A 25,569-nucleotide genomic window follows, 5' to 3' on the forward strand; every position below is an offset into this window, starting at 1 on the left:
TAGAGGTGAGGTCTCACTGTTTCCCAGATGGGCCTCAAACTCCTGGGCTCAAGCGATCCTCCTGCCTCAACCTCCCAAAGTTCTGGGATTATAGGCATGAGACACTGCACCTAGCCATAAATCTACTTTCAAACATCTGACTTTCAAATATAGTCTCAGGAATGAATGAAGCAGAAACTTCCTGTTTAACCATATGACTACAGTACAATTTGCAAAAGAAACATTTTTTCATATCAAAATAATTGCATCAATTTATTAAGAAGGGATACTGAAGTAACACAAATAGTAAGTTAATTTTTGTTTGATGCACAGACAGACTTAAAATTAAGAGCACATACATACCTTACTTGGTTTCCTGACTATAAACCGACAGTACAAAATATTACTTTCATAATATGTTATTAAACCTGCCCTTAAAAGAAGAACATTTTATTTTACCATAATTGTGTTTTTCCAATGCCTGGTGCACCACAAATTTCTGTTGTTTTCATTAAGGGTACTCCACCCCCAAGAATATTATCTAGTGCTGAACAGAAGGTAATTATGGAGCCCTGGATATGCTCCTGCTCAAGAAGTTCCAGTGCTGTACACTTCTTGCCTGACTTAGATGTACCAGCATATCTTCGTTTATTTGTGAGACATTCTCTTCTTATAATTTGCAGAGTTTCTAAGGCTTCCTCTTTAGATATCCCAACTTCTGAAAATAAAATAAGAAAAAAAGAACCCTAATTTTAGAGATTTAAAACAGTGTAACATGATATAATGGATTGTCTTCACTAATTTTAATTTTTAGACAGGAGTGATGCTAAGAGTAGAGAAAGATAAAAATGTAACATTCTATCAACCATTTAACTTTTGAGTTTGGCTGGACACTATGGCTCACACCTGTAATCCCAGCATTTTGGGAGGCCAAGGTGGGCAGATCACGAGGTCTGGAGTTCAAGACCACCCTGGCCAAGGTGGTGAAACCCCATCTCTACTAATACAAAAATTAGCTAGCCGTGGTGGCACACGCCTGTAATCCCAGCTATTCCCTGGGAGGCTGAGGCAGGGAGAATTGCTTGAATCCGGGATGTGGAGGTTGCAGTGAGCTGAGATCACACCATTGCACTCCAGCCTGGGTGACAGAGCGAGACTCCATCTCAAAAAAAAAAAACTTCAGATTATTAAAGGAATTTATTTTCTTAGTCATCACTTAAAGATTTTCCTATTATCTCGGAAATGATTCAACTAAAGCATTTCTGAGTACCTACAAGAATGTCTCAGGAAGCAGAAATAAAAATGTACTCACTATTTTTTTTTCTTTTTTTGAGATGGAGTTTTGCTCTTGTTGTCTAGGCGTGATCTTGGCCCACCGCAACCTGACCTCCCAAGTTCAAGCAATTCTCCTGCCTCAGCCTCCCAAGTAGCTGGGATTACAGGCATGCACCACCACGCCCGGCTAATTTTTTGTATTTTTAGTAGAGAGGGGGTTTCTCCATGTTGGCCAGACTGGTCTCTAACTCCTGACCTCAGGTGATCCACCCACCTCAGCCTCCCAAGGTGCTGGAATTACAGGCGTGAGCCACTGCGCTTGGGGTTTCTTTCTTTTTTGAGACGGAGTCTTGCTCTGTCTCCCAGGCTGGAGTGCAGTGGCTCCATCTCAGCTTACTGCAACCTCCACCTCCCGGGTTCAAGCAATTCTCCTGCCTCAGTCTCCTTGAGTAACTGGGATTATAGGCACACACCATGACACCCAACTAATTTTTGTATTTCAACATCGGGTTTCACCATGTTGGTCAGGCTAGTCTCCAATGCCTGACCTCGTGATTTGCCCACCTCAGCCTCCCAAACTGCTGGTATTACAGGCATAAGCCATTGCACCCAGCCAAAATGTACTCACTGTTAGCACATTTTTACTATCTCTTTTGGTCTTATGAAGCCACAATTATCTCATACTCATAAAGTATACAAATTTTTCACATGAGAATGAAAAATTCCCATTTTTAACTGCCTGAAATAAGGTACAACTTTAAGAAGCACATATGCATGTATTATTTACAATAAAAAGTTTTCATGGAAATAACTGATGTAAAAAAATTCATATATCACTGCAAACTAATGTGAACAATTACCCAATGCACAAGTATTTTAAAGAATTCACTTATGCTCCCTTGACTATGCAATTTCACCCGTCTGACAGTATGGCCTGAGAAGAGAAAATGACAGTTACAAAACAAGCTGGCTGAAGAAATAATGGTGAAGATGACATCACTTATCAGTTTAATATATTGGTGCTTGATTTGATAAGAATATGAGCCATAAATATGGGGCTAATAAAAGACAATGGTGATGACAACATTTAGGAAATGAAAATCTTATCCAGTTCAAGAGCCTGAATGCTGGAATCAGATTGCCTGGGTTTGTAAATTCTGGCACCACTTATGGTGTGACTTTGGACAAGTTACTTCACTTCTTTTTGCTCAGATTTTTTCTTCTATAAAACAGGAATGAGACAATACATGTAAAAAGCTTGGTAGAGGCCCACTGTAATCCAGTACTTTGGGAGGCCAAGGTGGGTGGATCACGAGGTCAAGAGATGGAGACCATCCTGATCAACATGGTGAAACCCCGTCTCTACTAAAAATCCAAAAAATTAGCTGGGCATGGTGGTGCATGCCTGTAATCCCGGCTACTCAGGAGGCGGAGGCAGGAGAATTGCTTGAACCCAGGAGGCGGAGGTTGCAGTGAGCCGAGATCGCGCCATTGCACTCCAGCCTGGGTAACAAGAGCGAAACTCCGTCTCAAAAAAAAAAAGCTTGGTCTTATGAAGCCACGAGGCCATCTAAAATGGTCAATAGTTGTTAGTGATTATTATTATTCAGCGTCTCACATTTCTTCTTTGAAAAACCAACTTATTGAAGAAAAAGGAGGCCATCAAATTTTTGGGGACACAGTCTCTGTGCGGTATGACTTAAACAGTGAAGGTTGGGGTCTACAAAACTTTTTTTTTTTTTTCCTTTTTTGAGACAGAGTCTCACTCTGTCGTCCAGGCTGGAGAACAGTGGCGCGATTTTGGCTCACTGCAACCTCCACGTCCCGCTTTCAAGCGATTCTCCTGCCTCAACTTCGCAAGCAGCTGGGACTACAGGTGCCCGCCACCACATCCAGCTAACTTTTGTATTTTATTTTTCTTTTTTGAGACGGAGTTTCGCTCTTGTTACCCAGGCTGGAGTTCAATGGCGCGATCTCAGCTCACGGCAACCTCCACCTCCTGGGTTCAAACAATTCTCCTGCCTCAGCCTCCCGAGTAGCTGGGACCACAGGCACATGCCACCATGCCCAGCTAATTTTTGTATTTTTAGTAGAGACGGGGTTTCACCATGTTGACCAGGACGGTCTCGATCTCTTGACCTCATGACCCACCCGCCTCGGCCTCCCAAAGTGTTGGGATTATAGGCGTGAGCCACCGCGCCCGGCCAATTTTTGTATTCTTAATAGAGACGGGGGTTTCACCATATTGACCAGGCTAGTCTGGAACTCCTGACCTTGTGATCCGCCCACCGCGGCCGCCCAAAATGCTGGGATTACAGGCGTGAGCCACCGCGCCCGGCCAAGACATTCTTTAGAGGCAAATTGAAACCTCCGTATTTTCCATCATTAAGGGCAATAATGAATAGCACAGGTCTGAGCATATCACAGTGTAATGTGCACAAAGCGTGACCACTGCAAGCTTCATATTTGTATACCTCAGGATGCAGGGGTTCCCACCAATGTATAATCTGCAGTGGTCTGGAATATGAGGTTTTGGGTGTTTTGGTGAATTAGGTAAGAGAAGAATATCCTTCCTACTGCTTCCTTAAGATTCCAGGGATTCTACTCCCTTTCTCATTCTTTGTGTCTCCAGTCCTACACAAATCCTGCATTTCTGAAATTTAACCCTTACCCCTTGGATCTTGGAACAGCAAAACTTAGACAACCAATTGTGACTCCACTATTTCCTAACCCAATTATCATGAAAAGTTACCTAACCTCCCCAAGATAAAAGTTGTCTCTCTCATCCATATGCTGAACATAATAACCGACGTAAGCAGGTTCTTTGGGGGTTAAATGAGACAATCCTCAAAGCATTCAGCAGGCATTGCCAGAGGAAAAGCAGTTAGGAAATGTTTTCACGACCAGTTCTCCTAACCATTCAAACAACTTGTAAGTGGAGTCGAGGAGCTGTTTCACGTTGTAAACGCGGCCGTGAGAGGCAGCAGAATCTGAAGGAGACAGGGCTGAACCCAAGGCGGGAGCACCAAGACTGCGGCGGCACTGACGGCGGCCAGTGTGCCTCGGCTTGCCATCAGGAATCGTTACCTTTGCTAAGCTCGGAGGGTTTCACCTCCAGGAGTTCCTCAGCAGTCTGGAAACCCGCAGACACCAACTTCACCCGCACCGCTGAAGACAGCGGGAAACGCAGTAAATCCCGCTGCATTTCAAAGCTGAACGTCTTCTCGCGCAGTCGCACAGGCTCAGCGGCTAACCCCGGAGCAGCCAAGCTCCGCACGCCCTCGCCGGGGCGTACGGCGTGACGTCAGACGTAAAGCGGAAGGGGCTGGCCACGCGGCGGTGAGCCTTGCAGCTCTGCGCAGGCTTCTATGTTTTCATACTTAGGCACCATTCCATTATAATTCCCCAAAATCCCATTTAGAGATTCCTCAGGCCGGGCGCGGTGGCTCATAGCTGTAATTCCAGCACTTTGGGAGGCCGACGCGGGTGTTTCACGAGGTCAGAAGATCGAGACCATCTTGGCCAACATGGTGAAACCTTGTCTCTACTAAAATACAAAAAAACTAGCCTGGTGTGGTGGCGCACGCCTGTAGTCCCAGCTATTCGGGAGGCTGAGGCAGAGGAATCGCTTGAACCCGGGAGGCGCAGGCTGAAGTGAGCGGAGATCGCGCCACTGCATTCCAGCCTGGCGACAGAACAAGACTATGTCTCAAAAATAATAACAATAAATAAATAAAAAGAGATTCTCTATCAAATGTACACCCTGACTGTAAAACAATGGATGGAGACCCTAAGAGAGAGAGCAAGGCCCAATGGGTTTTCCACGCCACATTTCCTTGCCTCCACTGTGGCCTGTTAGGTGAAGCCGCAGTCACCTAACATTAATGGGTGAAGCCCATTAATGGGAATGATCTCCAGTAGGAGCATTAAGAGTAACGAGCATACACTGGCCAGTTACCATTTTTTTGGTGTGAAAAGCTCAGGGAACAATCATATCAGGATTAATCTGTGTGCTCATTGTAGAGTTGCAGTCTCTTGGCTCTTCCCGCTGACCGTCCCCCTTTCCTGACCCCCTCGCTTTTCCCGCCCTCGCAAGGGATTGTGGGCCAGCCCCCAGCTGCCGCTGCGAGAGATAAGTCCTCATTCCCCGCACCCACCAACGCCTTTCTGTAGTCTAGTCTCGAGCATGGAGGGTTCTGAGACCGTTATTTCTTCATGGCCTGCCTAGCTTTAGAAGTAGCTGGAAAAGTAAGCAACTAATGTTTCCATTTTTGGGTCTGGGGTCCTGAGAGGGAGGAGTGGGGCTACACAAGAGCTCCTTTTGTGGTACAGAGTTGGGAAGGGGCCTTCAAGCCATGGTAGTGACCGCTTCTAAATTAATGAATTTTGGGGAGAAAGGGAAGCAGTTTAGAAGGTGGTTTATGAGATCTTTCCTCGCCTAGGTGAGTGTGACTTATTTAAGGGGGGGTAACTTATTCCCTACCTATTGGCGATGATTCTTTGTCTTGACTTTTCTTTCCAGCTTAGAAGAACTTCCTAAATATTGCAAATCAGAGCCTTCTGCATACTTAGATCTAAAAAAAAGGAAAAAAGGTACTTTTGAGCACTTTAGCAAATCCCCCACATTTCAGATGGCCATAGTTATGCCAGAAGGAAGATAAGGACATAGAGGCTCAGCATGTAGTTTAATATCAATTCTGATCAAAGAAAAAGGGCTGGCCGGGTGCGGTGGCTCACACCTGGAATCCCAGCACTTTGGGAAACCAAGGCAGGCAAATCTCCTTGAGCTCATACATTTGAGACCAGCCGCGACAACATGGCAAAGGTGGTGAAACCCTGTCTCTACCAAAAATACAAAAAATTAGCCGGGCGTGGTGGCGTGCACCTATGGTCCCAGCTACTCAGGATTCTTCTTCCTCAGCCTCCTGAGTAGCTGGGATTACAGGCGGCCACCACCACACCCAGCTAACTTTTTGTATTTTTAGTAGAGACAGGGTTTCGCTATGTTGGCCAGGCTAGTCTCAACCTTCTGACCTCGTAATCTGCCCTCCTTGGCCTCCCAAAGTGCTGAGATTACAGGTGTGAGCCACCGTGCCCAGCCTTCATCATCATTCTTAAAATGTCTTTAGGGTGGGCACGGTGGCACACACCTGTAATCCTAGCACTTTGGGAGGCTGAGGCAGGTGGATCACACAGTCAGGAGTTCAAGACCAGCATGGCCAAGATGGTGAAACCCCGTCTCTACCAAAAATATAAAAATTAGCCAGGTGTGGTGGTGGGTGCCTGTAATCCCAGCTACATGGGAGGCTGAGGCAGAGAATTGCTTGAACCTGGGAGACGGAGGTTGCAGTGAGTCGAGATTGTGCCACTGCACTCCAGCCTAGGTGACAGAGTGACACTTCGTCTCAAAAAAAAAAAAAAAAGTCTTTAATGCAGTTTTCTCTGTAGTCACGCTTTCAAACTGGGATCCAGGTTTTTGAAGCCAGGCACTAGGAACTAAACAAAGCTATGGGATAAATATGGAAGGTGTACCTTCTTGTATTACCACTTTTTTTTTTCAAAAAAGATTTTTAGGGAGGTAAGAGTTAAATAATTTACTCGATAAGTCATTTGAAATGGCTTACATTTAAACACACATTGCATCTGTGTAATGTAGGTAAATCATTTAAAATTTTGAAAAAGATACCACGTAAGACATGCCTTTGTTCCTCCTTAAAATTTTTTTTTGAAGAAGAAAATAAACATTAATAAAATGTGGGTTAGGCTGGGCTCAGTGGCTCACACCTGTACTCCCTACACTTTGGGAGGCTGAGGGGGTCAGATCATGAGGTCAAGAGATCAAGACCATCCAGACCAACATGGTGAAACCCTCTCTACTAAAAATACAGAATTAGCTGGGCATGGTGGCGCCCACCTGTAGTCCCAGCTACTCAGGAGGCTGAGGCAGGAGAATCGCTTGAACCCAGGAGGTGAAAGTTGCAGTGAGCTGAGGTTGTGCCACTGCACTCCAGCCTGGTGACATAGTAAGGCTCTGTCTCAAATTAATTAATTAATTAATTAAGTAAAAGTAGGGTAAAATGCAAATATAAAAATAAATTTTAAGAGAAAAGCATGAGGTCAGAGACATATCAGGCTTAAATAGGATACTTCAGTAATCTCCCAAACTCCCCTAGGAATATATTTTGGTTTTTCTTGCAACTTAAGGTTACTTCATGAAAAAATTTGAGGGACATTGCTATGGGCAAACCAGCATGGGCTACTACGGAATCATACAGAGTTGGATTTGTATCACATGTCTGGAAGTTACCAACTATGTGACCTTCAGCAAGTTACTCAGTCTCCTCATCTGCAAGTAGAAGAGAATATCTCCTGGGGTTTTGGGCAAGGTTCAATGAACACATATACAGAACTTATCAAAAAAAAAAGGTACATAATGAATCTGAGTCTGTTTCTCCATTTTTACAGTATCTTAATGTGCATGTTCACTTGGAATAAGTCCTTATAGAATACCTAGCTCAGCAGAATGCTGATGCTGAGACATTTTTTAAAAATGTCTACAATTGGGCTGGGCGGGGTGGCTGACGCCTATAATCCCAGCACTTTGGGAGGCCGAGGCGGATCACGAGGTCAAGAGATCGAGACTATCCTGGTCAACATGGTGAAACCCGACTCTACTAAAAATACAAAAACTAGCTGGGCATGGTGGTGAGCGCCTGTAGTCCCAGCTACTCGGGAGGCTGAGGCAGGAGAATTGCTTGAACCCAGGAGACGACGGTTGCGGTGAGCCGAGATCGTGCCATTGCACTCCAGTCTGGGTAACAACAGCGAAACTCTGTCTCAAAAAAAAAAAAAGTCTACAATTGGGCCAGATACAGTGGCTCACACCTGTAATCCCAGCACTTTAGGACTCTGAGATTGGGGGATCACTTGAGGTCAGGAGTTTAAGACCAGCCAGGGCATCGTGGTAAAACCCCATTTCTACTAAAAGTACAAGATTAACTCGGGGTGGTAAAGGGTCCTGTGTTTTTTTCAGATGGAGTTTTGCTCTTGTTACCCAGGCTGGAGTGCAATGGCGCGATCTCGGCTCACTGCAACCTCCGCCTCCTGGGTTCAAGCAATTCTCCTGCCTCAGCCTCCCGAGTATCTGGGATTACAGGTGCGCGCCACCATGCCCAACTAAACTTTTTGTATTTTTAGTAGAGATGGGGTTTCACCATGTTGACCAGGATGGTCTCGATCTCTTAAACTTGTGATCCACCCGCCTCAGCCTCCCAAAGTGCTGGGATTATAGGTGTGAGCCACCATGCCCGGCCAAGGGTGCCTGTTATCCCAGCTACTTGGAAGGCTGAGGCAGGAGAACCACTGGAACATGGGAGGCAGAGATTGCAGTGAGCTGATATCACCACGCTGTACCCCAGCCTGGGTGACAAGAGGAAAACAAGACAAAACAAAACAAGTCTGCAATTGTAAAAGTGCCAAAGTAAAGTGCTTTTACATATTTTATTTTCTTCGACTGGATCCTTACAGTAATCCTATGACTGGAGTCTCCATTCAGGATTAGCACCATGAAGATTGGATCACTAAAACAAAATTAAATATTTGTTAAATGCAAGTTATGTGTCAGATGACAGGGTAAACAAGACAGATTATCTGCCCTCATGGAGCTTATAATCCATCAGGATCTTTTTTGAGTATTTCTGACATTTTGTGTTTCTGACTTGTGTAGCTATCTTGATATAATACTAAAAGTAGGAAGGAGTTATTACTGTCAATATCTATAGTTAACCTTTTAGAGTATTCCAATAATGAGACATTTTCAGGTTGACTGGGCTGTTTTCTGGAGATGTATGAGAGGAATAATATAAACACTTTGGTTAGAGCTGGGGAGAAGTTTGTTTTCTTTTAGCCTAAGAACATAGAACTTTAAAAAATGGTGACCATGGCTGTGTGTGATTGCTCATTCCTGTAATCCCAGCACTTTGGGAGGCTGAGGTGGGTGGATTACTTGAGGTCAGGAGTTCCAAGACCAGCCTGGCCAACATGGTGAAACCCTGTCTCTACTAAAAATGCAAAAATTAGGCAGGCATGGTGGCAGACACCTGTAATCCCAGCTTCAGGAGGCTAAGGCAGGAGAATTGCTTGAACCCCAGAGATAGAGATTGCTGTGAGCTGAGATCCCACCACTGCACTCCAGTCTGGATGATTGGGTGAGACTGCATCTCAAAAAAAAAGAAAAAAGAAGAGATGACCTTTCATGTTCAAGTTGATTTGGGAATGGAGAAAGAAGTGAATGTTGTTTGGACTGAGGGAAAAAAAACCTCTGAATCAAGGCATAGCTTTAGAGGTGGTTATGATAAAGCTTCTTGAAGGCCTCAGCCATATATAGTAGCAGTATTAATTTTACAAGGCCTTATACATAATAGAAGCCCAATATATATTTGCTGTCCACAGACTCCTTGACACATTCTTCTCACTTGACTTTGTATTGCTACACTTCTGATTTCCTTTCTACATATTTGGCTTGTCTGTCTCCCTTGCAAGCTCATCCTCCATAACCTTGGCATGGCAGTGACTCTCAAATTTCTATATCTAGCCCTGACCTTCTGCCCTCTGGATGCAAATATCTAATTGCCTACTGGACAATTCAAAGTCTCCTCCAACTCAGCCTATCTTAAATCTAACTCATTATCTTCACCCCACCCCCAGAACCTTACCCTTTTCTTGCATTTCCTGCCTTCGTCAACTATATATCCATCCTTCCATCTGCATAAACCACAAACTTACAAATCATTCTTGACACCTTCTTCCCTTTCGCTTTCCATGTTCACTGCACTCCATGGCAGGAGTGCAGTGGCATGATCATATCTCACTGCAACCTTGAACTCCCGGGCTCAAGGAAGAGATCTTCCTGCCTTGGCCTCCTAAGAAGCTGAGAATAATAGGCACATGCCACTGTGCCCAGCTAATTTTTAATTTTTTTTTTTTTTTTTTTTTGAGACGGAGTTTCACTGTTCTTACCCAGACTGGAATGCAATGGCATGATCTCGGCTCACCTCAGGCTCTGCCTCCTGGGTTCAAGCAATTCTCTGCCTCAGCCTCCCGAGTAGCTGGGACTACAGGCACGCACCACCATGCCCAGCTAATTTTTGTATTTTTAGTAGAGACGAAGTTTTGCCTTGTTAACCAGGATGGTCTCGATCTCTTGACCTTGTGATCCACCCGCCTTGGCCTCCCAAAGTGCTGGGATTATAGGCGTGAGCCACCACACCCGGCCAATTTTTAAAATTTTTTATAAAGACAAGGTGTTGCCCAGACTGGTTTTGAACTCCTGGCCTCAAGTCATCCTCCTGCCTTGGCCTCCCAAAGTGCTGGGATTACAGATGTGAGCCACCATGGTCCTATTGGCATGATCTTTTTACAGTACATTTCACTTCATGTCACTCCTTATTTTGCTCTTAGGATAAAGACCAAATTTCCTAATCAGGCTTAAAAAAAAAAGCCTTGCATGTAGGCCGGGCATGGTGACTCACACCTATAATCTCAGCACTTTGAGAGGCTGATACAGGTGGCTTACAAGGTAAGGAGATCGAGACTATCCTGGCTAACATGGCGAAGCCTGTCTCTACTAAAAATATAAAAAGTTAGCTGGGCATGGTGGCATGTGCCCGTAGTCCCAGCTACTCAGGAGGCTGAGGCAGGAGAATCACTTGAACCTGGGAGGTGGAGGTTGTAGTGAGCCGAGATCACGCCACTGCACTCCAGCCTGGGCGACAAAGCAAGACATGTTTTGGCCCCTGTTTTTCCTCTTTAGCTTCTTCGTTTTTCTCTCTCTTATTTGCTCCTTACACTCCTGCTACTTTGGCCTTTTCTCAGTTCCTCGTGTGTGCCAGGCTTCTTCCCTCAACAAAGTGTTTGCATATGTCTATAATATTACCTCTCCCTCCTTCACCCAATTTACTATTTATCTGTCCACTCTGAAATTCTTTTATTTTTGACACAGAGTCTTGCTCTGTCATCCAGGCTGGAGCGCAATGATGTGATCTCGGCTCACTGCAGCCTCCGCCTCCTAGGTTGAAGCAATTCTCCTGCTTCAGCCTCCCGAGTAGTTGGGGTTACAGGTGCCCACCACCATGACCGATAATTTTGTATTTTTAATAGAGGTGGGATTTCACTGTGTTGGTCAGGCTGGCCTCAAACTCCTTACCTCAGGTGATCCACCTGCCTCTGCCTCTCAAAGTGCTGGGATTATAGGTGTGAGCCACCATGCCTGGCCTCTCAATTTTTTTCTACAAAGAAATGTGGCTCTTCTCAAAGGATATTAAGGTTTGCAGGACTTCTGTGAGGATTATAACAGTAGCATTTTTCACAACTTGCTTGGAGTTACAAGACAGTAGAGGACAGACATCTTTTTGCCTAAGGCTGACTCCCTTGAACAAATATTTTGATAACTAGGCCAATAATTCTGGTGTAATATTGAAACTGGGACTTGTGAAGATTTATGAGCCACTTAAGATTCTGTAGGCTGGGCAGCCAGGTGTGTTGGCTCACACCTTTAATCCTAGCACTTTGGGAGGCTGAGATGGGTGGATCATGTGAGGTCAGGAGTTGGAGACCAACCAGGCCAACATGGCGAAGACCCGTCCCTACTGAAAATACAAAAATTAGCCGTGCGTGGTGACATGTGCCTGTAATCCCAGCTACTTGGGAGGCCGAAGCAGGAGAATCCCTTGAACCTGTGAGGCAGAGGTTGCAGTGAGCCGAGATCGTGCCACTGTACTCCAACCTGGATGACAGATCCAGACTCTGTCTCAAAAACAAAAACAAAAACACTGTGGGCTGGCATAGTGGCTCCATGCTTGTAATCCTAACTTTTTGGGAAGTGGAGATGGCCCGATTACTTGAGCCCAGAAGTTTGAGCCCAGCCTGGGCAACATGGTGAAACTCTCTCTCTCTACAAAAAATACAAAAATTAGCCAGACATGGTGGTGCGTGCCTGTAATCCCAGATACACAGGAGGCTCAGGTGGGAGGATTGCTTGACCCTGGGAGGCCAAGGCTGCAGTGAGTTGTGATGGTACCACTGCACTCTAGCCTGAAGAAGACACTGCTAGTCACATATCTTCTGAAACGGACATTTTGGTTGTATTTGGTGGTAATAGCAGTATAGTTCACATACATCACCTTTTCTCTTACTTGAGTTGTTCCACCAGATTTCCTTTTTCTTTTCTTTTCTTTTTTTTTTTTTTTGAGACAGTTTCCTGCTGTCACCCAAGATGGAGTGCAATCACACGATCTCAGCTCACTGTAACCCCTGCCTCCAGGGCTCAAGCAATTCTTGTTCCGCAGCCTCCCAAGTAGCTGGGATTACAGGCGTGTGCCACCACATATTTTTGTATTTTTAGTAGAGACAGGCTTTCACCATGTTTGCCAGGGTGGTCTTGAACTCCTGGCCTCAAATGATCCACCTGACTTGGCCTCCCAAAATACTGAGTTTATAGGTATGAGCTACTGCATGCATCCAGCCCTCCAACCAGATTTCAAAGTATGTTTTATTTCACAAAACAAAATATTGGTAATTCGTAGATCATACATATACATATATTAGATAAACTTATTTGAAAAGGCAAGTATGTAAAAATCAAACTGATAGACTGTCAAAGCATCAGACAGAACAAGTTGTCTGCTTGCATCACAGAATCTCCTACCTCCTTGTCCCAATATTCTTTTCGCCCCATCTAAGACACCTCTTTGTTCTCGGTTGTTGCTTAACAAGATTTTTATTTTTATTTAATTATTATTTATTTATTTTTTGAGACAGATTTTGCTCTTTTCGCCCAGGCTGGAGTGTAGTGGCATGATCTCAGCTCACTACAGCCTCCACCTACAGTGATTCTCCTGTCTCAGCCTCTTGAGCAGCTGGGATTACAGGTGCCTACCACCACGCCCAGCTAATGTTTTGTATTTTTAGTAGAGATGCGTTTTTGCCATGTTGGCCAGGCTGATCTCAAACTCCTAGGTTATCTGCCCGCCATAGCCTCCCAAAGTGCTGGGATTACAGGTGTAAGCCACCGTGCCCAGCCCAAGATTTTAAAACAGCTGTTTTTAAAACAGTATTATTTCTTCCTGTTGTAAAGATAGAAAACTGTGAGCTTGAAGTCAGTAACAAGAAAAAAAAAAGTTATAAAACTCTGGCTAATATATTTTGGCAGAGGAGAAGATACCAGAAGAGTCATTCTGTAAGATAAAAGATGTGGGAAATTAGGGTGGTTCTAGTGTGATCTTGGAAAGAAAATTGAAGAACAGTGTTAAACTTTGTAACTCCAATTCTAATTTGTTTTCTTTGTTTGGGGGGAGGTTTTTTGAGGTGGAGTCTCTGTCACCCAGGCTAGAGTGCAGTGGCGTAATCTTGGTTTACTGCAACCTCCACCTCCAAGAGATTCTCGTGCCTCAGCCTCTCTAGTAGCTAGGATTACAGGTATCCGCCACCATGCCTGGCTAATTTATGTATTTTTATTAGAGATGGGTTTCACCATGTTGGCCAGACTGGTGTCAAATTCCTGTCCTCAAGTGATCTGCCTGCCTTGGCCTCCCAAAGTGCTAGGATTAGAGGCAGGAGCCACAATGTCCACCTGCTTCATTCAAAATTATAATTAGTGTTGTGCAATTGTTCTTTCAAATAAGAGTGATCGTTGCTGCATATTTGAAAGAGAGCATTTTGTATATAAGCTTGACACTTCTGACTGATAACCTGTACAGAGATTGCATTTTCAGATGTGTAGACTGGATTTTCAAAAATAATTTTACCAAATTTCATATTTTCAAACTTATTCAGATTACATGTACAGCAGCTTGTTTAACTGCTCAAGAAATTGGTGTGTACCTGCTTTCGCAGCTGCTGGGGGAGGTGAAGCAAGAGGATCCCCTGAGGCCAGAAGTTTGATAACTGCCTCACCCCAGCCTGGGCAACAAAGCAGGATCTTGTTGGAGTGGGGAAGGGGGGACAAAAAGAAAAAAGACATCGTAGTGACATCATTAACGCAAAACCCTGAAAGGCAGGAGCTGGTTTATGTTATTTACCTTTTAATCTGTAGGGTGTCTTTAAGTGTTATTTCAGTTGTGTCACCAAGCATACTGGGAAAGGACATGCTGAATGATATCACCAGAAGGGGTGTGGAGTATGTAGATAAGTGTGGTGACTGTTGGTTATTCATACCTTAGGCTTATATTTTCTAAGATTTTGAATAGCCAGATATTAAAAAGTTTGCACTGGGTTATTGTAGTTTGAAAAAAAATTTTATTCCAGAAATTAGGGGTTCTACTGGTGGCATCAGAAAAATGACCCTATATATATATTTTTTTTTTTTTGAGACGGAGTTTCGCTCTTGTCACCCAGTCTGGAGTGCAATGGCGCGATCTCGGCTCACTGCAACCTCCGCTTCCTGGGTTCAGGCAATTCTCCTGCCTCAGCCTCCTAAAATGACCCTATATTTAGAGTGGTTTGAATCTAAGGGTGAGTTCTCAGGCATCCTCACTAGCTCAGGCTTAACTAACAGTAGTAATATGAAAATCAAGAAAGTCATTTTTCTTGGGTTTAAGTTTGTCAGTTGTACTCTAAGTGTAGGGGATGTGGTTGAATAATTTGTGGTAGAGGTAGGACTGTGATTGTTTTCTACCCTGGTCTGGTTTCGTTTTAGAAGGTTTTAATTGGTTATGGTGGCTTGTACTTGTAATTTTGGTACCCTTGTGAAGTCAGCAGTTTAAAACCTGCTTGAACCCATCTCTACTAGAGATACAGCAATTGGGTGGGTATGGTGCACTCCAGCCTGGGTGACAGAGCAAGAAAAGACATTGCATCTTGTGTTTTCCACCACAGTCTCCTGTTTTGGAGTATCCAGAGGTTTATATTTCTGAACAGTCATTTTCTCCTTCGCACATATTTCTGGTCCCACCCCACTTAACTTGTTGGTTGGTGCTATAATTGGGTACTACAGTGATTTGCTGTTACAATCAGAAGTCTTCAGTTAAATTTCTCAGGAGGCTCTAAAGGAATGCTAACTCTCACACTTTCCTTGCTTGTAGCCCTTTCATTTTCCAAGCTAGCAATTTAGCAGCATCTTCTGACTTTTCTTCTGTCTTTGTATCTTTTTGTGGATCTCTAGAGTCCTTTTTTTTTTTTTTGGAGATGGAATTTTGCTCTTGCAGCCCACGCTGGAGTGCAATGGCGTTATTGGCTCACTGCAACCTCAGCCTCACAGGTTCAAGGGATTCTCCTGCCTCAGCCTTCCGAGTAGCTGGGATTATAGACATGCACTGCCATGCCTGGCTAATTTTTGTATTTTTAATAGAGATGGGGTTTCACCATGTAGAGTGGTCTTGCACTCCTGACCTCAGGTGATCCACCTGCCACAGCCTCCAAAAGTGCTGAGATTACAGGTGTGAGCCACCGCACCCGGCTCCAGTGTCCTTCATTTTAAGAACACTGTGATTACATAAGGTTCATCTGGATAAGCTTTTCATCTTAAATCAATCCCATCTAAAAACTTCCCTTTATAATGGAAAATGTTACAGGTTCCAGGAATTAAGATGAGGACATTTTTGGTGGGCCATTATTCTACCACCACCACTACAAAAGCCTCAGATTTGTCAGGAGCCTTTTTTTTTTTTTTTTTTTTGAGATGGAGTTTCCCTCTTGTTGCCCAGGCTGGAGTGCAATGGCTCGATCTTGGCTCACTGCAACCTCCACCTCCTGGGTTGAAGTGATTCTCCTGCCTTGGCCTCCCGAGCAGCTGGGATTACAGACGTGCGCCACCATCCTAGGCTAATTTTTGTATTTTTAGTAGAGACGGGGTTTTAACATGCTGATCTCAAGCAATCCGCCAGCTTGGCCTCCCAAAGTGCTGGGATTACAGGTGTGAGCCACCAAACTCGGCTCATTGGGAGCTTTTTATGTCACCAAAAGAGGCTTGGAGTATGTAGATAAGCACAGTGTCTTCTAGTCTCATTCACATTGTCCATACATTTCTTAGGATATTGTAAATATTCTGGGTCCACAGTGTTGTTTCTGGCTTTTTTTTTTTTTTGAGACGGAGTTTTACTCTGTCACCCAGTGGTCTCAGCTCACTGCAACCTCTGCCCCCCACGTTCAAGTGATTCTCCTGCCTCAGCCTCCTGAGTAGCTGGGACTACAGGTGCATACCACCACACCTGGCTAATTTTTATATTTTTAGTAGAGAGGGGGTTTCATTGTGTTGGCCAGGCTGGTCTCAAACTCCTGACCTTATGGTCCTTCCGCTTTGGCCTTCTAAAATGCTGGGATTACAAGCATGAGTCACCATGCCCAGCCATTTCTGGCTCTTAAACTTTGGAAAAGTCTTTATCTTTTAAGTGGTAGGCTAGACCTTGTGCAAGGAGAGTGACCCTATATGAAGAGTGTTTTGAATCTGAGAGTGAGATGTCAGGCAACAACCATATCTTTCACTTACCTGGCAGGAAAGATACCCTGAGCACAGGGCTTGGCATGACTACACAAGGAAACAAAAACATCCGCACAGATTTTCAGAATTTCCCTTTGGGAATGTTTCAGCTGTCATGGAGAACCACTCAATTGTGGAGAATGTTTGAAACAGCTGGGTAAAATAAATTTTAAAAAAAGATATGCATAAAAGGAATGCCGGCCGGGTGTGGTGGCTCACGCCTATAATATTAGCACTTTAGGAGACTGAAGCGGGTGGATCACTTTAGGTCAGGAGTTCAAGACCAGGCTGGCCAACAGTGAGAAACCCCGTCTCTACTAAAAATACAAAAATTAGCTGGGTGTGGTGGTGTACCCCTGTAATCCCAGCTACTGGGGAGGCTGAGGCAGGAGAATCGCTTGAACCTGGGAGGCGGAGGTTGCAGTGAGCCAAGATTGTGCCATTGCACTGCAGCCTGGGCGACAGAGCAAGATTTTGTCTTAAAAAAAAAAAAAAAAAGAAAGAAAGAAAAGAAGGAATGCCAAGTAGCAGTGAGAATGTAGTTGCAGTTTGCGTAAATTTGGAGTATCTGGAGTAAGAGCGCTGAAAGATTCTGCAACTTTCTTTCTCCAGCAGTGCGGGGGAAATGGGAGTTGAGGAGATGACTGCTGGTTGGATCTCGGATCAGTTAGAGCAGGGAGTCTAACCTCCTGGGCCGCACATGGTACCAGTTGGTGGCCTATTAGGAACTAGGCCACATAGTAGGAGGTGAATGGGTATTAACTCCTAAGCTTTGCCTCCTGTCAGATCAGCAGCCACATTAGATTCTCATAGGAGTGCAAACCCTATTGTGAACTGAGCATGCGAGGGATCTACACTGCACACTCTATGAGAATCTAATGCCTGATCAGCTGAGGTGGAAGAGTTTCATCCCGAAACCTTCCCACCCACCCCCCTATTATCTGTGGAAAACTTGAGAATTGTCTTCCATGAAACTGATCCCTGGTGCCAAAAACGTTGGGGATCTCTGAGATAGAGGAAATATGCTATGCTGCAGCATGAAGTAGGTGAGAGAGGGGGCTAAAGGCCTCGTGAATGAGATGACCTGGGAAGTCTGAAGGATCAGATGAATTGCGGGATGAGCTGTGGCAGGGATGACCTGAGGTCCAGGGAAGGCTTTTGAAAGCTTAAAATGTGTAAAATGTTGAGAAAATGGAACAAGAAAACAAGTTTTTAAAATGTATTTCTAATCTAGCAAAAAGAGAAATCCACAGTGACCCAGAGAAAGAAACAAATCCAGAAAGGAAAGGTAGGGATGGACCCTGTGTATTTCCTGAGGACATTGGCTATCCTCGGAAGCTCTGGGGCTGGGATCACAGGCAGGAAACAAAGCCTGGGGCCTGAGCTGGGTGGGATGTCTGACTAGAGAGTCCCTCCGCATTCTATAAAGTGGCAACCCCAGGAGATGAACACCCTCAGTTCTGAGGAATGCCCCCTCCCCAAGAGAAAGATGTTAGGGATATGTGTCTATGTAAGCCTCACTTTGAGAATGGGAAGGAGCACAGAAATCTTCACCACTATCTCATACTCACAGTCCCTCAAAATGGACCAGAATTCATACGAATATGTGCATATGATAGGGGCTGGCACAGAAAGTTACTTTGAATTAGCCTGGCTTGGTAATGTCCCCAGGCACCAGGCAGAAACAAAAGAAAACCCTTTGTAGTCTATTCATTTCTCAAAATGAAAGTACAATAATTGAAATAACAATCTTAGTGAATGGGTTAAACAGCAGACATTGTCAAGGAGAATTAGTGAAGACATACATATCTGAAAAATTACCCAGGATGCAGCTCAAATAAATATAGAGATGGGGAAATGCAAGAAAGGTTCAAAGATGTGGAGACTAGAATGAGAAGGGTCAAGAAAAATGTAATGGGAGTTCCAGAGGGTGGAGTGAAAGCAATATTTGAAAAGGTAATGGTATATATATAAATGTATTTATTGTGTACACATTGTTTTGAAGTATCTATACATTGTGGAATGGCTACAGGGAGCTAATTAACATATGCATTACCTTATGTACTTATTTTATTGTGGTGAATATGCTTAAAATACACTCTCAGGAATTTTCAAGAATATATTAAGTATAGTCACCATTTTTTTTTTAGAGGGATTCTCACTCTGTCCCCCAGGCTACATACAGTGCAGTGGCGTGATCTTGACTCACTGCAACTTCTGCCTTCTGGGTTCAAGTGTTTCTCTTGCCTTGACCTTTTGAGTAGCTGGGATTACAGGTGCCTGCCACCACACCTGGCTAATTTTCATATTTTTAGTAGAGATGGGGTTTCTCCATGTTGGCCAGGCTGGTCTCAAACTCCTGACCTCAAGTGATCCACCTGTCTCCGCCTCCCAAAGTGCTGCAATCAATTACAGGTGTGAGCCACTGCGCCTGACTAAATTTAGTTTCTTGATCCTTGATGATATTCTTTTTTTTTTTGAGATGGAGTCTCACACTGTCATCCAGGCTGGAGTGTAGTGGTGTGATCTCAGCTCACTGAAACCTCTGCCTCCCAGGTTGAAGCAATTCTCCTGCCTCAGCCTCCCAAGTAGCTGAGACTACAGGTGTGTCCCACTGTGCCCAGCTAATTTTTTGGATTAGAGACGGGGGTTTCAGTCTATTGGTCAGGCTGGTCTTGAACTCCTGACCTTGTGATCCACCCACCTAGACCTCATGCTCATGGGATTACAGGCATGGGCCACACGCCTGGCCAGATCCTTGATCATATTTTTATCTTCCCAAGGTTTTTTTTTAATCTTCCCAAAGTTTATTCAGGCTTCCCATACTCCTTTTCTATCACAGTTCTCAGACTGCTTTCTAATCATCATACACACATCCTATAGATAGATGGGTAGATAAAAAGATATGTAAGTGTAGATATCCTCCATGCCAAGTAAGTTGCTAGCCTGAGACTCCAGCAGTGACTAAGATGAAAACTCTCCGGTCCTTGGATAGTCAGTAGTCTAGCCCAGGAAACTGACTGATAATCACACAGTGGAATAATGAATGGATTGGAGATGTGATAAAAACTACAAGAGAAATTAAATAACTCTTACTGTGATAACAGAGGGTTCTCAGCATGGGAAGAGAAGTCAGATTTAGCAGGGTAAAAACATTTTAAGCAAGGGAAACTACACAGGCAAAGGCTCTGAGGCTGGAAGGAGGCTGTGCCTGTAGCTGTGGCTGTGGCATGGTGGACAGTACAGGGAGGCTGGAAAGGCTATGGAGCCAGCCCATGCAGAACCTCGAGCATGGGAAAGAGTTGGGGTTTTATCCAGAGGGCAGTAAAGGGGTATTGAAGGGCTTTGGGCAATGGAGTAACATTAGATTAGAGCAGCACCAATGATCCTTCTTGACATCTTGTTAACATGTATTCACATGAGGGTGCTTCCTGCTAAACCTCAATCAATTCTCAAGCTGCTTGGCTTTTTTTTTTTTTTGAGAGGAAATCTTGCTCTGTTGCCAGGCTGGAGTGCTATGGAGTGATCTCAGCTTCCTGCAACCTCTGCCTCCCAGGTTCAGGCAGTTCTGCTTCAGCCTCCTGAGTAGCTGGGATTACAGTTGCCTGCCACCACAACCGGTAATTTTTGTATTTTTAGTAGAGATAGGGTTTTACCACCTTGGCCGGGCTGGTCTCAAACTCCTGACCTCAAGTGATCCACCCACCTCGACCTCCCAAAGTGTTAGGATTATAGGCATGAGTCTCTGCGCCCAGCAGCTGGCTTGTTATATTCTTTAGCCATCCTCTGGTCATTTTTAGCAAATATGACAAACTCATCTCTCCCCCCTTTTTTACACAATACAGATGTATCCGTAATCCTCCATTCATACAGTGTTGATAATTGCCAGGTTCCATTTTTCATGCTTGCCTAGAACAGTGGTTCTCAGCCTTTTTTTCTAATTTGACATATACCCAGAACAAATGATAATCACTTGTCAGAAAGTTTCCACCCTACAGCTTCTCAAACTGTGTGATGTAACATACTGACTCCCCAATCCTGAGGGCCTTTGGGTGGGATGTTAGAGTGGGTGACTGGAGCCCATGGGCCAGTTACCTCACATAGCAGTTCACCTGGGGTGCCACATGCTTTCTGGGTGATCCAGATTGTTTTTCTATAGATGTCACCCTAGTTGTGTGTGCATAAAAATAAAAAAGGGCCAGGGGCTCACTTTTTATATATCTGGACTTTAATCCCAGCACTTTGGGAGGCCAAGGCAGGTGGATCACCTGAGGTCAGGAGTTCAAGACCAGCCTGGCCAAGATGGTGAAATCCTCTCTACTCAGAATACAAAAAATTAGCCAGGCATGGTGGCGTGCACCTGTAGTCCCAGCTACTTGGGAGGCTAAGGCAGGAGAATTGCTTGAACCTGGGAGGGGAGGTTGCAGTGAGCTGAGATTGTGCCATTGCACTCCAGCCTGGGCAACAGAGTGAGACTCTGTCAACAAATAAATAAATATTAGCTAGGCGTGGTGATGGGCACCTGTAATCCCAGCTATTCAGGAGGCTGAGGCAGGAAAACTGCTTGAACTCAGGAGACAGAGGTTTCAGTGAGCTGACACAGTGCCACTGCACTCCAGCCTGGGCGACAGAGTGCTATTATATCTCAAATAAATAAATAAATAAAATGGAAGTGCTCTCCAGGGACATGTGGATTTTAATGCCTCTACCACTTGAGCACATTTCTGCCTCTTTTGGCCTCAGTTTTCTCATCTGCAAAATGGAGATATTATCTATTCTGTAGAATTGTTGAGTGGATTAAATGAGTAAGGTGTGTGAAGTTCTTGTCCCTGTGCTGGCGCACCATGAGCCTTCAGTGGGCATTGGATGAGATGATTTAGTAGATAGTCATGACTGGACCCAGGCTCCAGTTACTTCTTCCACATTTGCAGGGGTTTATAGTTACTAGAGCTCCTCCAGGAATATCAGTAGCAGAGGCTTTGGTAGCTGGGAGAGGTGCAATTTTTTGCTATAAGGATAACTTTGTTTAGAACCATCAGGATAGGTATAGGGACCACTGCAACCGGGTCTTGCAGTGGAGGAGAAAGATTAGGCGTAAGTCTGAAGTACAGCATGGGCAAATGGGAATTTATACCCAAGGAGTAGTGTGAAGGTCAGTGGATGGAAAATTACCAAGAGGAAACATCAGGGGTAAGAGGAATTCTGGCTAAACTGATCTAACAGGATTCTTGCTGAAGACAGGCTGGGGTGATCAGCTATCACTTGGGAGTTAGTATAGGATGAGGAACCTGATGAGATTTGGAGAATGGGGGTTTCAGCTAAATTGACTTAGCAGAGTTCCTTTACTAAAATTGGAATTTACAAGAACATGCACATACTGGCCTATGAGAAGTTTCAGAAGCCTGACCAAAGTTTGGCTAAGCAAAGAATCTTTTTTTTTTTTTTTTTTGAGCCAGAGTCTTACTCTGTTGCCCAGGCTGGAATGCAGCGGTGCAATCTCTGCTCACTGCAGCCTCCGCCTCCCAGGTTCAAGCAATTCTCCTGCCTCAGCCTCCCAAGCAGCTGGGATTAGAGGTACACACCACCACACCCTGCTGATTTTTAAAATTTTTAGTAGAGACAGGGTTTCACCATGTTGGCCAGGCTGATCTCAAACTCCTGACCTAAGGTGATCCACCTGCCTCAGCCTCCTAAAGTGCTGGGATTACAGGTGTGAGCCACCATGCCTGTCCAGCAAAGAATCTTTGTCATGCCTCAGGTTCTTTATCCATGAAATGGGAGTGATTCCATTTCCTACCTCAGAGTTGTGAGGATTAAGCATAAAGTCCAGATGCATAGTAAACATTCAGTAGATAGTTAGTTGTTAGTATTTCTTTGCAACGAGCCAAGATAGTGCCACTGCACTCCAGCCTGGTGACAGAGTGAGACTCCGTCTCAAATAAAATAAATAATTAAATGAATGAAATAAAAATAAATAAAAATGGTGTTTTATTATATAAGTTCATAAAGCAGTTGTGACTGTCAAAAAGTCAACGTTATACACATACATACACATCTGTACATGTACATCATATATACACATGTAAGAACACTCTGTTTGTTAGGAAATCCAGACCTGATGCTACTTCCCTGTGTGGCAGGAACTGCAGATACTTGAATCTTGGCTAAGTCAGTTTGGGGTCCCGAAGTACAGGGGACAACAGTGGAGGGGCTGAATAGCCTGGGTGGCAGGTAGCTGCATTTCACACACATTCTGTTATTCAGTCCTCACAGAAATCTTGTGAGCGAGGCAGGCAGTATTATTCCCACTTTACAATTTTAGGAAATGGAAACAGAGAGACAGAGTTTAATGAAGACCCAGAGTGGAGCAGCAATTCAGACCTGGCACAACCAACCCAGTTGCCTTCCCCTAACGCCACCTACTCCCTGACTGCCCTGCCCAGCAGCGCTGATTCAGACCCGTTGTTAGAAATCTACTCCAGAATCTTTACGTGTACCCACAAAGGGAAAGAATCAACATTTCGCGTCAGCCTCCCCAAGACGACAGCTGCTGAAGACGAGTTCCTGCCACCGCTGTGGCTCCCTGAGCTGTTCGATTCCGGCAAACAGCTACTGGACAAAGTCAAAGGAGCAGCTGAACCCACCGGTTCCGGGATAATCCAGGAGAAGGTGTCCAAGGGCTTCGACCTCCATGAGAAGGCTGCCAAAATGTTATCGCAGCTTGACTTGTTCAGCCGAAATGAAGATTTGGAGGAGATTACTTCCACCGACCTGAAGTACCTGATGGTGCCAGCGTTTCAAGGAGCCCTCACCATGAAACAAGTCAACCCCAGTAAACGTCTAGATCATTTGCAGCAGGCTCGCAAACACTTTATAAACTACTTAACTCAGTGCCATTACTATCATGTGGCCGAGTTTGAGCTGCCCAAAACCAAGAACAACTCAGGTGAAAATCACACTGCTATTACCTCCATGGCTTATTCTAGCCCCGTTGCTATGGCATCTCAAAGACAGGCTAAAATAGAGAGATACAAGAAGAAGGAGTTGGAGCATAGGTTGTCTACAATGAAATCTGAAGTGGAAAGTGGTCAAGCAGATGATGAGCGAGTTCATGAATATTATCTTCTTCACCTTCGGAGGTGGATTGATATCAGCTTAGAAGAGATTGAGAGCATTGACCAGGAAATAGAGATCCTGGGAGAGAAAGACTCTTCAAGAGAGGCATCTACTTCTAACTCATCTCGCCAGGAGAGGCCTCCAGTGAAACCTTTCATTCTCACTCGGCACATGGCGCAAGCCAAAGAATTTGGTACTGGTTATCCAAGTCTGGCTTCTGTGACAGCGAGTGACTGGTATGATCAACATTGGAAACATGGAGCGTTACCAAATCAGGGAATAGCCAAGGCAACACCAGAAGAATTCGGAAAAGCCACTCAGCAACGGAAAGATCAAGAAAAGGAAAAAGAGGATGATAAACAAACACTCCAGGGAGGTCGGGAGTGGGATGACTGGAAGGATGCCCACCCTAGGGGCTATGGCAACCGACAGAACATGGGTTAATTTTCCCACAACACAGCAGCACTGCAGGGTGCACACCTTCCCGGGCAAGGAAAACCATGTAGCTTCCCCTCCCCCTGGGCTCCCCCTACAGCTGTGTACAACGAAGGCAAAGATGCTTAATGTTCATGCTTGCTTTGAGTTCAATAAAGCATTAAATTATTAAGCATGTATTTGTACCCTAGATGATGTGAGCCAGTAATCTAGTTTTGGCATCATCATCCTCATCCTGGTGTGTTCCAATTTCTTTTCTTTTTTATTTTATTTTAAAAAGAGATGGGGTCTCGTTCTTGTTCTCCAGCCCAGGCTGGAGTGCAGTGGCTATTCACAGGTGCAATCCCACTACTGATCAGCACGGGAGTTTTGACCTGCTCCGTTTCAGACCTGGGCCGGTTCACCCCGCCTTAGGCAACCTGGTGGTCCCCCGTTCCCGGGAGGTCACCATATTGATGCCGAACTTAGTGCGGACATCCGATCGGAATAGCGCACTACAGCCCAGAACTCCTGGGCTCAAGCGATCCTCTCACCTCAGCCTCCCGAGTAGCTGGGACTACAGGCATGCGCCACCGCGCGGGGCCCAATTTCTTAAGTGGAAAGAAAAGGGCACTGAGGGCCGGGCGCGGGGCTCCTGCCTGTAACTCCAGCACTTTGGGAGGCTGAGGTTGGCGGATCACCTGAGGTCAGGAGTTCGAGACCAGCTGGCCAAGGTGGTGAAACCCCATCTAATGGGGTTTTGTATTTTGTACTAAAAATACAAAACTACCGGGCGTGGTGGCAGGCGCCTGTAATCCCAGCTACTCGGGAGGCTGAAGCAGGAGAACTGCTTGAACCCGGGAGGCGGAGGTTGCAGTGAGCCGAGATCACGCCATTCCACTCCAGCCTGGGCAACAAAAGTGAAACTCCGTCTCAAAAAAAAAAAAGCACTGAGAAATGGCTCTGTATGATTAATGGTTGTATGAATTCTCTGAAAATAATAATAATAATAAAGCCCGTGCAGAAAAAAGAAAAAAAAATCTTATCACACAAGGCGATTTTTTTTAATCGGAGCAGTAGCTAGAGCGAATGGATCCGGAGGAGAAAGCAGTAAGGGCAGCCAGACGTATGTGTGACGTCACTATAAGAGGCGGGGATATGTAGATAGGGGCGCAGTGATTGCCGGTTCTAGTGCGTTCTTCTCACAGAGAATTTTTCTAGCGAATATCAGACAAGGTGTAGTCTGAGATGTGTCATACAAAGGAGCGGTAGTTTCGAACCGAACGCCTAACTCATATAATACAACTTGCCAT

At 44.9% G+C, this 25,569-nt stretch overlaps 1 protein-coding gene and 2 pseudogenes across 10 annotated transcripts in view; 2 read left to right on the forward strand and 1 right to left on the reverse strand.

Moving 5' to 3' along the window:
• Window positions 1-4,560, reverse strand: part of LOC100895838 (DNA repair protein RAD51 homolog 3-like) — a 42,808-nt pseudogene extending 38,248 nt beyond the window's left edge. The window contains exons 1-2 of the transcript XR_013535525.1: window positions 4,342-4,560; window positions 439-697 (exon numbers count right to left, since the gene is read on the reverse strand). The product of XR_013535525.1 is annotated as a DNA repair protein RAD51 homolog 3-like (transcript). The remainder of the gene's footprint in view (window positions 1-438; window positions 698-4,341) is intronic.
• An 855-nt stretch (window positions 4,561-5,415) lies between these two features.
• LOC128928139 (inactive serine/threonine-protein kinase TEX14-like) overlaps window positions 5,416-25,569 on the forward strand; it is a 113,408-nt gene continuing 93,254 nt past the window's right edge. For 7 of the 8 annotated variants that reach the window (XM_078372791.1, XM_078372794.1, XM_078372795.1 and 4 more), the window contains exon 1: window positions 5,416-5,502. The gene's annotated coding sequence lies outside the window, so the exon portion shown is untranslated. Of the gene's footprint in view, window positions 5,697-25,569 lie in introns of all 8 variants that reach the window. The other variant, XM_078372792.1, reaches the window with a different exon arrangement.
• On the forward strand, window positions 15,904-25,563 carry LOC118153490 (immunoglobulin-binding protein 1 family member C pseudogene; annotated as a pseudogene). The gene has a single exon (XR_013535526.1). The product of XR_013535526.1 is annotated as an immunoglobulin-binding protein 1 family member C pseudogene (transcript).

This window comes from Callithrix jacchus, chromosome 5 (genome assembly GCF_049354715.1).
Source record: "Callithrix jacchus isolate 240 chromosome 5, calJac240_pri, whole genome shotgun sequence".
NCBI lineage: Eukaryota > Metazoa > Chordata > Mammalia > Primates > Cebidae > Callithrix > Callithrix jacchus.